This window comes from Homalodisca vitripennis, chromosome 1 (assembly GCF_021130785.1).
Source record: "Homalodisca vitripennis isolate AUS2020 chromosome 1, UT_GWSS_2.1, whole genome shotgun sequence".
In the NCBI taxonomy this organism is placed as follows: Eukaryota; Metazoa; Arthropoda; class Insecta; order Hemiptera; family Cicadellidae; genus Homalodisca; species Homalodisca vitripennis.
In genome coordinates, this window is record NC_060207.1 from 183,550,566 (window position 1) to 183,564,027 (window position 13,462).

General features: G+C 33.4%; 1 non-coding gene across 1 annotated transcript; it reads right to left on the reverse strand.

The window, feature by feature from the left end:
- Positions 1-11,798: 11,798 nt before the first annotated feature.
- On the reverse strand, positions 11,799-11,870 carry Trnad-guc. The gene has a single exon. It is a non-coding gene; the product is annotated as a tRNA-Asp (tRNA).
- Between the last annotated feature and the right edge of the window lie 1,592 nt (positions 11,871-13,462).

Sequence of the window (13,462 nt, forward strand, 5' to 3'; positions counted from 1 at the left end):
TCTATTAAAACAAGCTTCATCTGTATACAAAACTAATGATGTAAGGGTTGTTAGCTTGCTGATAAAACCAATGGCAAAACTGCAAATGTAAAGGAAAGTCAGGATGGCTAAGGGCTTGTACACACTGATAATGGTACGGATATAACATCTTTTTATGTAGAACTCGCCATACTGGCATGTGGTCTACGTTGAGTATTGCTCTTAACTGCCTAGTACTTGACCTTCCCCTACTCGCTGTCAGATGTTTTCTTCCAAATCAGGAGTTCTACGCTGTTTCTGTACACCTCGGTCTGCAGGAAAAGGTAAACAAAGTGCCAGTCTCATGAAGTCGGTGAAAACAGCAGCAAATGTTGAATAGGTAGGTTGTTGTCGATTTGGAAATGATTCGTAATACAGACAAGACGCTAGACGACTATTACCGTTAGCTTTTCCATACATAAATATCGTGTCAGCTTGATGGTTAAATGGGTAACCTGCCATCTGAAATAGAACAAGAGCACTATTGGCTAATAATGTTTCTACAAGTGAAAGTAACAGATGATATCTTGTCAAAAATAAACAAGGAAATAACTTATTTATCTGACTTCATTGTTGTTCCAATCAGCTGTGTCTTAACATGAAAGCAGATTCAGCTGTTTAAACGATGAAAGTTGAGTCATGCAGATTGTTTGTTACATTGTTATCGTTTTTCAATTTTAATACCAGTTATCGTGTTTAATTTTTTTACCCAAAATAACTTTATTTTTATAGTGCCTAAATACTGACATCAAGTGTTAATATTAAAAAAATACTCTGAAACTTGGAAAAACTTACCAATATGACATGTTACTAGGTTAAGAACAATGCCACAACTTTTTTTTATCTCTTGAGCGATTTCAGTAAATGAAGTACCACTTGTTTTAGAATAAAAATTATCAATTTTTTTATCATAGTACATTTTTTATATAGGACGTAGTTTTAAAAAACATCATCAAAGATTTAACAAGCCGCCGTTTTAAATTTTGTCGACTAAAAGTTTAAAAATTTTTTTAATTGACGATCTTCATTATATTGACATATATGTTGAAAATTTTAACTTTCTACCTTTAATGGTTGCCATACAAAATTTTCAGTGTAAAAAAGGCAAACAGACGAGCATACGGAAAATTATGCATTTTAGGATATACATTTTAGGACATTTTTTTTTTACCCCAGGAACTACCTCCTGAAGTTTGTCGGTGTGTTTTTCATATATATATATATATATATATATATATATATATATATATATATATATATATATATATATATACTGAATTTATTATGATTTAAATGTATTTTAATGTAATTTGAACAATTAATATGAGTGATTTGTTTTTATAAATTCAATCATATATATGATATTTTGCTATGAAATAATGCAAGTTAGAACTAAGGCCATACCACCTGTCACGTAACATGCTTTGTTGAGGTTCGATGATGCAAATTTTTTAATCTATAATTCATATTATTATTTACAGCTAGAGCGACAGTCCAGAATACGGCATAGAAATGTTTACATCCTTTGGTTTCCTGAGTGACAGGCTTTCAATGATGCTCGGCCAAATGTCTTGGTTGGATATGCAACATCATAGAACTCATTTTTGTGTATGTAGAAATGAAGTTTATGTATGTGTATGTAACATTTCAAATCTATGGATGAAATATTTATCGAGTTATACTCACATATTTTTCACATTCAATGTGGTTTCATATCATAACTTAAAAATGGTTTCACCAAGTCAAAATAAACTGATGTTATATGTATTGGAATAGTTAGGCACACTGTGTTAAAATACCACATGTTTAAATTCCTTATGAGTATACTGAGCTTATTTAAAAACGTATTTCTTCTCCAATGTTCTCGATGCCATCATGGTTACTGAAAAAACTAATGGTAAAATATTCGCTACACTCAGCCAAATTCCATGGAGTAAAGTATAATCGAACTCAGTGTTCCTCATATCGAAATGAAACTTCATGCACAATTTCAATCTTATAGGTTAGTTTAATTTTGAGATATTGTGCGGGCTTACATACATTATTAGATAGATAGACAGAGTGCAGAAACGAAATTTCTCCAGCCCCAGGATAAATTAGGTATCATTCAGCTAATTAAATTCCAACAATAACAAAACAAATTCAATATTCTATTAGTTAGTTACTTGGAAGAATTATCTTAGTCGTGTCAATAAGATACACTCAAACCGTCAAACAAGACATAAATAAGGACCAAATGTTGAAAGTTCAAATTCCAGTGGAATTTGTATTTGCCGTTTAAAATAAGTTATTACGGATTTTTTGTTTAATATTACCATATGAAACATATTTATATAAAAGTATATTCAATGCTTTTTTGAACCATATCATCAGCACAAGCTGCAACCAAGTTTCAACGCTGCTTTATGTCACGATAACGTAGTCGTAAATAAACAGAGTGTCCGCACACCACGTGACACGTAACGACTTCGCTAAGGTTGCATGCACCATTTTAAGTATATAGACCATTTCATTAGGCTGCATGCGTTAAAGTATGATATGTTTAAATTTTCATATGGTTGGACTCAGTTTATGTACAAATTTATTCTACGATTGCTATTTTTATTACCCATAACACCAACGCTCAGCCAAATCCTATAGAGTGCCATTCACCTTCATCGAACTAAATGTTCCTTATATAGGGAAGAACCTCAATGCAGTTCATTCACGATATATCGTGCGGATAGATATACCGAAATTCTTCCAACCCTTCGATTGGTAGGCTACTCTAAAGATTAGCCAATAAAGTAAATATATGTGTATAACTGAAAACTTATTTGAAAATAACCATTGAAATTCCTCATATGCCTTTTATATAACAATGACTGTGGTTGATTTTTTATAAGAGTGCATAACTTAAGTATTAAGTAAGTTGACACGTTGACGATGCATAGGTAGGATAGAGGGTAGCTGCTGGTCTCACTCAGTATTGACCAGTAGTGAGGGTGTTGAAGACGTCATGACATCATAAGGTGAACATGTGTACAACGTGTGTTTGCACCCTATAAATGTAGAACAGTTGAGTTGTTTCTATATTTCTAAGGTTTTTATACTCAGACCGAGCACAAAACGTGTCATAACGCTTGAGTGTTACCGTATTTCCGTACCACTGAGTCTTCATAAGAAAATATATTTCACAAATAATCCAGCATTCCTTTTTATCAATCTAAAAAGCAGTGTTATATAGAGTTTAAACTTTAGAAGAATCAAATTCCATATTTTATAAATAATGTTTTAAATTTTACAGTATCAATATTTAAAAAAAAACTATTTTAAATGTTGTACTTTAAACGGTAATGATGATGATACACTTCTCTCTTATCTCACTTATCTCTACATTCCCTTGAACGTTAATAGTTTAACAAAAAAACTTTCCCCCGATCTTCTCTTCGAGAGTTAGTCATGTAAACTCTTAGAAGATGGTTGATTCTCTAAAAAAATACGTGAACATCTAGTTTGATGTACATCATTATAAACTTATAAAACCTCCATCTTAACCTTTATCTCGATTGATCTATTAGGAACTTTTTTTAGTAAAATTATTGTAATACACGAGTAATTACTTTTTTTACTAGAACACTGGATTATATTGAAGGTTTTCATTTATTGAAAATTTAATTTAATTTTTTACAACAAAATGCATATTTCTTACCCACATATAGAGGTATAGATTACTTTTGTCCATTGTACAATATATAAATTAAATCAGTACAAATTGTAACATAGCCTTGCCAGAATAATAATATCGTGCAAGAAATATTAACTGGATATTCCTCTTTATATAAAATACAAGGAAAGATAAATCAAAACAGTTGACTGAAACAAACAGGATATTCTCCAGAAATACTGCTCTGCGGTATGTTCTCTTCATAGATGTCAGCTTAGAACACGTTGCAGTAGATTCTACATTAGTCATCCTACATGGAACCTGCGTGTGTGGTTCTCAACATGTGCACTAAATAAATTACCACATTAAAATAGTCTTATTGATTAGCTACATAATAATACTGAATAACTCTGTATGCGATAAGCGAATAAATTATGGTGTAGGGATTGTTTGCTTCTCGCACTGTTGCAAAATAAAAACATATTTACTTTGCAAATATTTAAAATAATTCTAAATAATTTCATCTAGAAACATATATATCTTATTTTTTTTTTTTTTACACAATTTGAAACCGTGGTCCCTTAAAAATTATGGTTGTCATATATAAAATGAAATGAATTGAAAAATAGCTTTAACATAAAAATAGTTCTATTATAACAATGCAAGTACAGTAGATATATAGAATTAGTAGATACAAACACAAATACTCTGACGCCTCTTAGATAAGATTACTCAGCACAGAGATTAGATAATAATGGATCCGGGTGTTTTTCTTACTTTAATGAGACACCACTACTACTCAAATGGTGGCTATTTGGTGGTGTCAAATTCTACTATTTTTCAAATAAAATGCAGAACAACAATATAGCATTTTAGTTGGCTGAGCGTTAGCGAAGCTTATTACTCAAGGGGCTGGATTGGTTTCATTTATGTTTATCTGTCTGCTCAAACGATTTATCGAGAAAAAAAATTCATCATAGACTTGAAATTTTGCATAAAACTTCATTTCTAGGTAAACAACATGAAGCTTTATTCACAAGTAAAATTAGGACCTGTGACCTCTCTTCTACCCAACCCCGTACACAATCTTCAGCCGGATCTTTTGAAAGAGAAATTATTTAATTATCTGTGATTGGAAAATACTGGTAAAGCAGCTTACAGTGGAACTGAAACATGTAGTCTACTTATTCATCGAATTTATGTCCAGTTGAGATCCTAATGGGACCTAAATGGGTCTGGCTCGCTAATGGGATGTGCTATCGTAATGACACTCGATAAGGATTCTTGATGTTATCTAATACCAAAAGTACAGCAACTTACTCATCCATTTATTATACCTAATCTTCATCTATATTTGCCTGAAATGTGTACTTGAGTAGATTGACGTATAAGTACGATGTATTAGTATGGTCTAAAATACACTTTCACATTTTTTTAAATCACGGTGATTAATAGATATCCAAAAAACTTATTTAGTTTACTGAAATTGTCTTGTATATTATAGAGGTACTTCGGAAACGATATGACTTCATTCTCTCTACGAATACCAAACAAGCTATAGCTCTTACATTTTGTAGTAAAATTTGACACTGTATACGACAGAGCTGGGCACGTGACCTGAATGTTAAAATATCCGCAGTCACTGCATTGATCTTAACACCACCCTACCCACTTCATCCTGTTCATTAAAAACAACTGCGATTTCATTTCATTATTGCCTAATCATATATGGAGAGCCCATCGTTCATGAAAGGATATCTTTTTGAGATAACAGTAAGTTATGTTTTATATACATATAAGAAACTAGTTAAAAGAATAAAAACATACAAGGCAATGAAAACAACACAGTAACTTTTTAACACGGACAACATACACTTATACTGTTATGAATCCCTGTATAAGTTATGTCTCGACAGATTGTTTCAAACACAAAAGTTTTTGTTACTTTATTACAACTCAAAACTTGTTTAGTTCTCTCATAACCATGCAAGTACAATAGATATATAGAATTAGTAGATACAAACACAAATACTCTGACGCCACTGAGATAAGATTAAGGAGCACAGAGATTAGATAATAATGGATCCGGGTGACCTTTTTACTTTAATGAGGCCAACTACTGCACATTTTCTATTTCAAATTCTACTATTTTTCAAATAAAAATGCAAAAGACACAATATAGCATTTTCGTTGGCTGAGCGTTAGCGAAGCCTATTACTCAATGGGCTTGAAAAATTTTCATTTATGTTTATCTGCCTGTCCAAATGGTTTATCGAGAACCAATTCATCGTAGACTTGAAATTTTGCATAACACTTCATTTCTAAGTAAGCAACTTCAAGTTCATGATTTACATGCATTGGGATTTGTGGACTAGGCCTACATGCGAGTGTACAGAATGACAGAATGGACAAAACACATAAGGTGAAGTGAGATCGTACTAATAAATACTTGGCATTTCAAAGTTTTCTTATAAGTTTAATTAAGGCAAATAAAACCTACAAGCACCGCTTGTGAAAATAAAATGATGACTTGCCAGGTTCTGCCGAAATAGAGTAATAATTAACTCAGTTAGTATATTTTTGGGGTGGGCCTGGTGGTTCCAGTGTTCTAATCAATTTTGCCTCCGAACTTAATCATTTAATAAAACTATAAAATGACTTCCCTTCACGATGATATCGACTTACACACCGTGGCGTCAGCATCATGGCTCGACATTGCAGCTGTAGTCACAAAAAGGAAGAAAGAATCAAGGTAGTCCTCAAAGCAGAATCATTCTAGGACTCAAGAAGTGGGACAAGAACTTGATCTCGAAGTTGTTCTCAAAATACTTCGTAGTTGGTCTCAAAACTCGCCTAAAACAAAATCACGACGGGATTAGCCATTTAACAAGACAACTTATCATCACGCCAACGTGGTCCCGTCAGAAGGACATCACAACTAATATATGTATTAGTCTGGCAAAGAAAACATTATCAAAGGTAAGTTACCATAAATATATAGTGCAAGAATTAAGGAACATTTTATGAATGGAGTTGTGTGTTATCAAAGAATAATTACATTTTAAACAAGCTGAGTACAATCATATACCATTTCATGTAACATAGGAACACATGTAGCTATAGACTTGAAATGTTGTACGCAGCCACAGCGGGAGCCTGTTACGCGAACGTGACGGGACATAACCCTTACTACCTTGCATTAAAATTTTTATTCCAAATTTCATACATCGGTGTCTTTTTTCTTAACCAGACAAACAGAACATGTTGCTGTAGTTAATTTGCAGGCCTTGGACTATAACAGCCTGATCATAAAACTGCATATCGTGTAGGGAACGATAATAGTGCTTCAATAACATTATTACCGCTCACGCTAGAACGTAGCCTGGAAAAAAATGGGGGAGGGTGTCCAGACAACTCAAATTTTCCTGTATTGGACAGAGAGTGAGGCCCTATTTAGTTCTTTAAAAATGTCTTGGCCCTATTTTTGTTGAGAACTATCTTTCAGCAATACATGTCAGTAATACAGAACTATTTAAATAATAATGATCGTTTACTAAAAAAGGCATTGAAAATTTGGGGGGGGTCCGGGTCCCTTGGATCCCTTCGCTGGCTACGTCCTTGCGCTCACATAACTTAATGAAAGTGTTCACCCCCAAATAAGACTTTCACTTATAGTTTCTTTTCTAAAGGAGATCCCTGACGGAGCCGGTTCTTGGCGACCTTTTTCACACGCTAAACACCTCACTTCAAACGTCTACCACATTAAAATATACACATATATTACATCGGAAAATATTTTTCACTGTTTAGGCAGTAGCCACTCATGTATTCGAGTAAAATAAAAATATGTTGTGTGCTATTGTGGATTGTGATAACCAACAATATGGAGGAAAAGACACTTTACAGTTTAACATGTACGCTTTTTCCACTTTAACTCATCACTATTCCAAAAGTAATGACGTTAAACAAATTCTTATACCTCGAAAAGTGTTTGATACAAATATACAATAATAAACCTTTTAACACTTTTTGATAGATTTTATTTTGTACAGTGTACATTTTGAATTCAACGAATTCATCATCAGGTACTTGTAGGTTTTAGGTAAATGAAGTAAATAATTTATTACGTCGAACAGTGCTATACGGCATTGAAAAAGTCAAAGGGTAATGCCCTTTTTTAGTTAAGAAATAATGCACATAAGCTCGTATATTAAAATACAATATTGTTGCATTTATTCAAACAAAATTAATACTTTTAAAAGTTTCACGCTTTCTTTAAACCTCCTCTTTAGTTGCAAGCATTTTTCGATTTTTATGGCATTTTCTTTCTTTCTTCCTCATAAATCGTGTTAGCATCACCGTTTTCCCTATAAAACATATTTACTCGTATAACGACAGTGTAAACTCGTAAAAAGCAGGCGTCTTGCTGATATTGCCTGATGTTGGAAAACACACTCACTGAAGATTCGTGTGACGTCAGCGTGAGCGTAAACAACTCAAACTGAACTTATTACATTACTCTCCGCCTCTACGGAAATTTGAGACACGCAGACTTCTTAATCTGCAATATTTCTTCTACTGTTATTCCTCTTGTAATGGCTTTTCCTTTTGTAACACCTTCACTGCGGGTCTGTACTGAGTGAGCCCAAATATTCTCACTCACATTCTCACAGTCTGCTGTCAACCGTTGTTTGGTTTAGGGGAAACCTAAACTTTTTTTATTTAAAAATGAATTTATTATTCAATTTAACTCTTTATTCGTAAATGTTGTTGGATTAATATAACGTATTTCCATTTAACTATTATTGTTATATGAAACATCAATGTGACATTGAGAAGTGTCCCTATGAAATACTACACATTCCCTAAAGTCAAACATTTTCAAATGAATGATGCGTCAGTAGATTACTTAAACAAGTAAAAAAATATTGTTTTTACGATGGTTATTAATTTCCGTGTATTTAGTTAAAACTTTGGATTAATTTTTCATAATGAGCAACCAGAAATCATAAGCTTTTCTAGTTCTTAATATAATAATTAAAATATTAGGTATATTATATACGACTATATTTTAAATTTAGTAATTTTTTAGCACTTTATTTGGACGATTCTCATTTCACATATATAAAATTGACATCTTAAGATGAACATGAGTCTGCAAAGAAGGTAACGTGTATACCTGTTATATAATTTACAGTGGAAGAGTGTTAGTCGTTTATCGGGTGGATGCACACCATGAAGGTAGACTTAATGGGGCCAAGGTTTAAGCTGCTTTTATTCAGAAAGTACCGTATAAACTAGCATCAACTTTGTTATGTTTCCATCGAATCGAATCATGACGCAGAAAAATCTGTTTGCCTCGGAGAGAACGACTTATAAGTTTGGTTGATATATTCTAGGTTATCGGTTGTATAGAGAAATAACCTTTTGAGTTCTCCATGGTATATGAAGAAATCTCCTGATTAGATGAATGACCTCCAGACCCTCGTTGAACTGAGCAGGTTTAGGTGTGCTGAAGTTGGTATTCTGGGTAGCAGTGCTTACTATCATTCTTCTCAACCTACAAATCTGTGTTGTCAGAGATATGGATCCAAGGCAACCACACAACATAATGAGAATTATACATTTATTGGAGTTAATATTATAATAACGGTTTAATATGTGATAAAATAAAACATGATAATTCCTCTAGATTTTAGTAGGTAAGCTAGTGTACAAACGCTGCATTCGACTAGATTCTAGCCGATGTTCAGTAGGGGTTGGTGAATAGAAGATATTGGTGGTGAAGCAAACATTAATTCATAGCACCATTCGTCACTATTAGAAAATCACACACATTTACGATAAGTATTATTTTGGTGCTTCTCCGGTGCTTGGCATAACTGGAAATGACATTTCCTTACAAGAAAAATATTGATTATAAGCATAAAAAATGCAATTAGTAATGGTTTTATTAAGAAAGGCAGCCCGTTAAATTAGTTCGCAGTTGAACATGCTTAATACAAGACTGGAACACGGTGTAGGACATTGACGAATTGGTAGTGTCAGAGACAGTTCGCCGCCTGAAAATGCTAACCTCGGGCCATTTATCTAACTCCTACGCTGAAATATCATAAGTTATCGGGTTATGTGTTTTTGAGTTCATAGTCAATAACTCATTTTTGCCAGACGAAACTTTTTACAATAAGAGTGTTTCAAAATATTACAGGTCCCAAAATTAAATTTCCTGTGTTCTGTTTTATGAACACTTAATTAACGCACATTAAATTTTAATTTCAGTTCAGCTCAGTTCTAAACGTTTCTGAACAGTTATATTTTTATTTTTACACAGAATTGTACGGATAAAGTGTGAGTAAGTATTTTAAATACTTTAAAACACAATATTGGTGTTTTTAAACAATTGTAGTGCGAAAAAATAAATAAAATATATTCATGTAGCCAAATATTTGTTCCGTATGTAGCCTACATATGAACCATGTAGGTACTAATAAAATTATACGAAGAGTAATTGGAAAGGTTTATCCACGCGACATGCTATACCTAACCCAGTTTATCCTCTCTCTGCAGCTCGATTTTGACCAATCATCTAGAAGTAATGGTCCATTTGCATAGATTCACACAGTGCAGTATTATCCTTCAGTCTCGAACCAATCAGCAACTATTGCAGTGGTTCTCTTATCTTTCTTTATCATGGGCGTAAAATGCAAATATGTCATGCTAGGTTTGACGAAAATCTCTGTTAGGAATTTTTTGTGCACCGTCTAACATTTGTGAATTTATGTGTAACCAAGGTAGAAAACACCACACCACATGTCACTTAACAGGATTTACTGAGGTTGCATGATCATTTTTAAGTTTATAGATGATTATGTTAGGATACATGTGTTCTATATCATATATGTTAAAGTGTTATCCGATTGTACTCAATTTATTTATATATTTATAAATTCTGCGGTTTTATCGTTGGGATCAAGTTGCCCAGAAAACGATGTAACAATGTTCTCTATTGCTCATACAAATCCCATGGATTGACAATCACCATCATCAAACCCCATGTTCCTTACATAGCTTCAAGCAAAATTGTATATATTTGTTTGTTCTCGAGATGTGGATACAGACAGAGGGACAGAAATGAATTGGTCCTGCCCTCATTCACTAACGCACAGCCAATGACATTGGCGAGTATTAAAAACAATTATGATTGTTTATTACTGATGGCGAGAGAAAAGAAGAGACCTGGATTCTGGCCTATCTGAAAATTGCAGGCGCTACTACTAGTATGTTGCCGCGCCTTGTTTCGTAATTCCATTATTGTTTCACTGTTTTGATTGATTTGCGGCCTAATTGTTATATTTTATAAGATAATTTAAATGACGGTACTGTTTTGATCAATTAAAATTGAGCAAAATATATGTTTGTAATAAATTCTAATAATTAGGCTCTACAGTGGTTGTAACAAACAATAATTAAAGGAATGAATTGCTGAAATTGAAGATTTTTGTATTTTTAAGATAACAATTACTAATGTAAATGTAGTGCTTTTATGTATATAAAATTTAACATTTAATACGAGTCACACTCTGCAGGAATGCCACATTACTGAAAACAAATAACTCCATTGCTAGGATAAACAATTCGCAGGGTTGGCTGTGGGGCGAAGCGCCTGAAATTACGGCGCGGCAACACACTAGTACACTGCTGTGCGCCGGCACGGGCCAGGTCTCTTCTTTTCTCTCGCCACCAGTATTTTACTGCCAGCTGTATTAATGAATCGAAACATAAGTTACTGAAATTGAGGAAACGAATGATAGAAAGCCACTAATTCAGTATCTCCCATTCTTGGAATGGATGAACAGAGTAGGATATTTGCCTACAATTGCTTAGGCTTTGGTGGACCTATTACTCCACCTTAATGCCGTATGGATGTCTTGAAAAAAATTCTTATTTCCTACTCATTGCTTATTAATATAAATATTATAGGACATATTATAATTTAATTTTATAGGATTTTTAACGCAAATCTTATAAAAATTAAAAAAATAATGAAAATGTTTTGAAATTACTTATTATTGGTACTAACACCAAAATATAATCAATATGAATTTCGAAGCATTAAAAAGGCACAAAAATATACCTCCCCGGCGGGGAATCGAACCCCGGTCTCCCGCGTGACAGGCGGGGATACTGACCACTATACTACCGAGGACATGAAAATTTAGACATTCATGATATTCATGAATATTTAAAATGTAAGATCTTAACTTTGAGATCATTTGTGAATTATATTATACTCTAAATTAACGATTCCATTGTGATAATGGAAAAAAACAAAAAGAATCATATACATATCATTGTTTCAAGTTTGTTATAGGCGTTGGAAGGTTTGAAAGAATAAAAGGATTTCGAATGGTTGCCATTGTTATATTTTATACTAAAAATGTCGAGGGTTGAAATCCACCCTCTTTCTCACGTATAATAAAACTTAAGACATAAGCACTTAAAACCTATAACTTGCGGCAACCGTCGGCCACCTGAAAGAGAGGAAAGGACAGTGTCATCAAAACCTGCAACAGCCTGAAGTCCAGGTAGGAAAAAATTAACCCAGGCGATGTAATTGCACATTTCAAGAGCACACACACACACACGTAGGCACACGTCACACAAGCACAAGCTATAGTGGGACACTTAAGTTTTTTAAACCTGAGAAAGAGTTTAGATTGCAATTCTCAAAACGTAGTGGTATACATTGTGTAACATATAACAATGACATGTCCGAAATCCTACTATCCTTTCAATCTACTACATGCCATAAAACAGGTCCATTATCATAATGTCGGCTCGAATATAGAGAATCGTAATTTTAACCATTGATAACAAAAAGCTAAACACCGCGATGGAACTATACAGATGTATGTAAATTACAAGTTTTACCGACATTACAAATTTGATTTTGTTAACCTATAATTTTCGATTAATAATTGCCTATAATCATAATTATTCGAAAGTATCAGTCATGTCATTACAAAAGTAGGCTTAACCTAACCACTGAAACAGAAAGAATGTATTTGGGACTTTTTGAAATCCTATAAAGGAATAATCGAATCACGAGAATTGCAATAATAGCAATAAATACAAATATAAATGAAACATCCAAACACAAAGTAGAGATGAGAAATAAAAGGGATTGTTATCCTCTCTTAACGTTTCATCCAGATCTTCTATAAAATCTAATATCGTTGAAGTCGAGATATGATTATGTAAACCTTCAACAATCGATTTTCTCACGAATATAAATGGGCCGAGAGTATTTCATCTATATGAGTAAAATTACTTCTATATATACCAAGTAACTTTTCTAATATTTAATTTCGACGTATTATTTCTGCCAAATTATAGGGTAATACATTTTGACCATTAGATATTTACTAACTGTAATACTATTCTGCTTGGCAGGGATGGTGAAATCCGTACAGCAACCACTATGGGTTGCAAACTACTTGAATGGCCTAAATCATTCCATTATAGATGCTTGTAACAATAATCAAATTAAGCAAGGAGACCGATGTAGTAACGTCAGACACGTTGACACATAGAGCACCAGGGAACTGGGACCGCCCTCTGTCCACAAACCTCCAGTTAGGTAATCACATAAGTAGACCATGTATAATGCCTTGTGCTATTGCTATTTCAGGGCAACATCAGCCGTTGTGACCACCGATGTAGTAACGTCAGACACGTTGACACATGGAGCACCAGGGAACTGGGACCGCCCTATGTCCACAAACCTCCAGTTAGGTA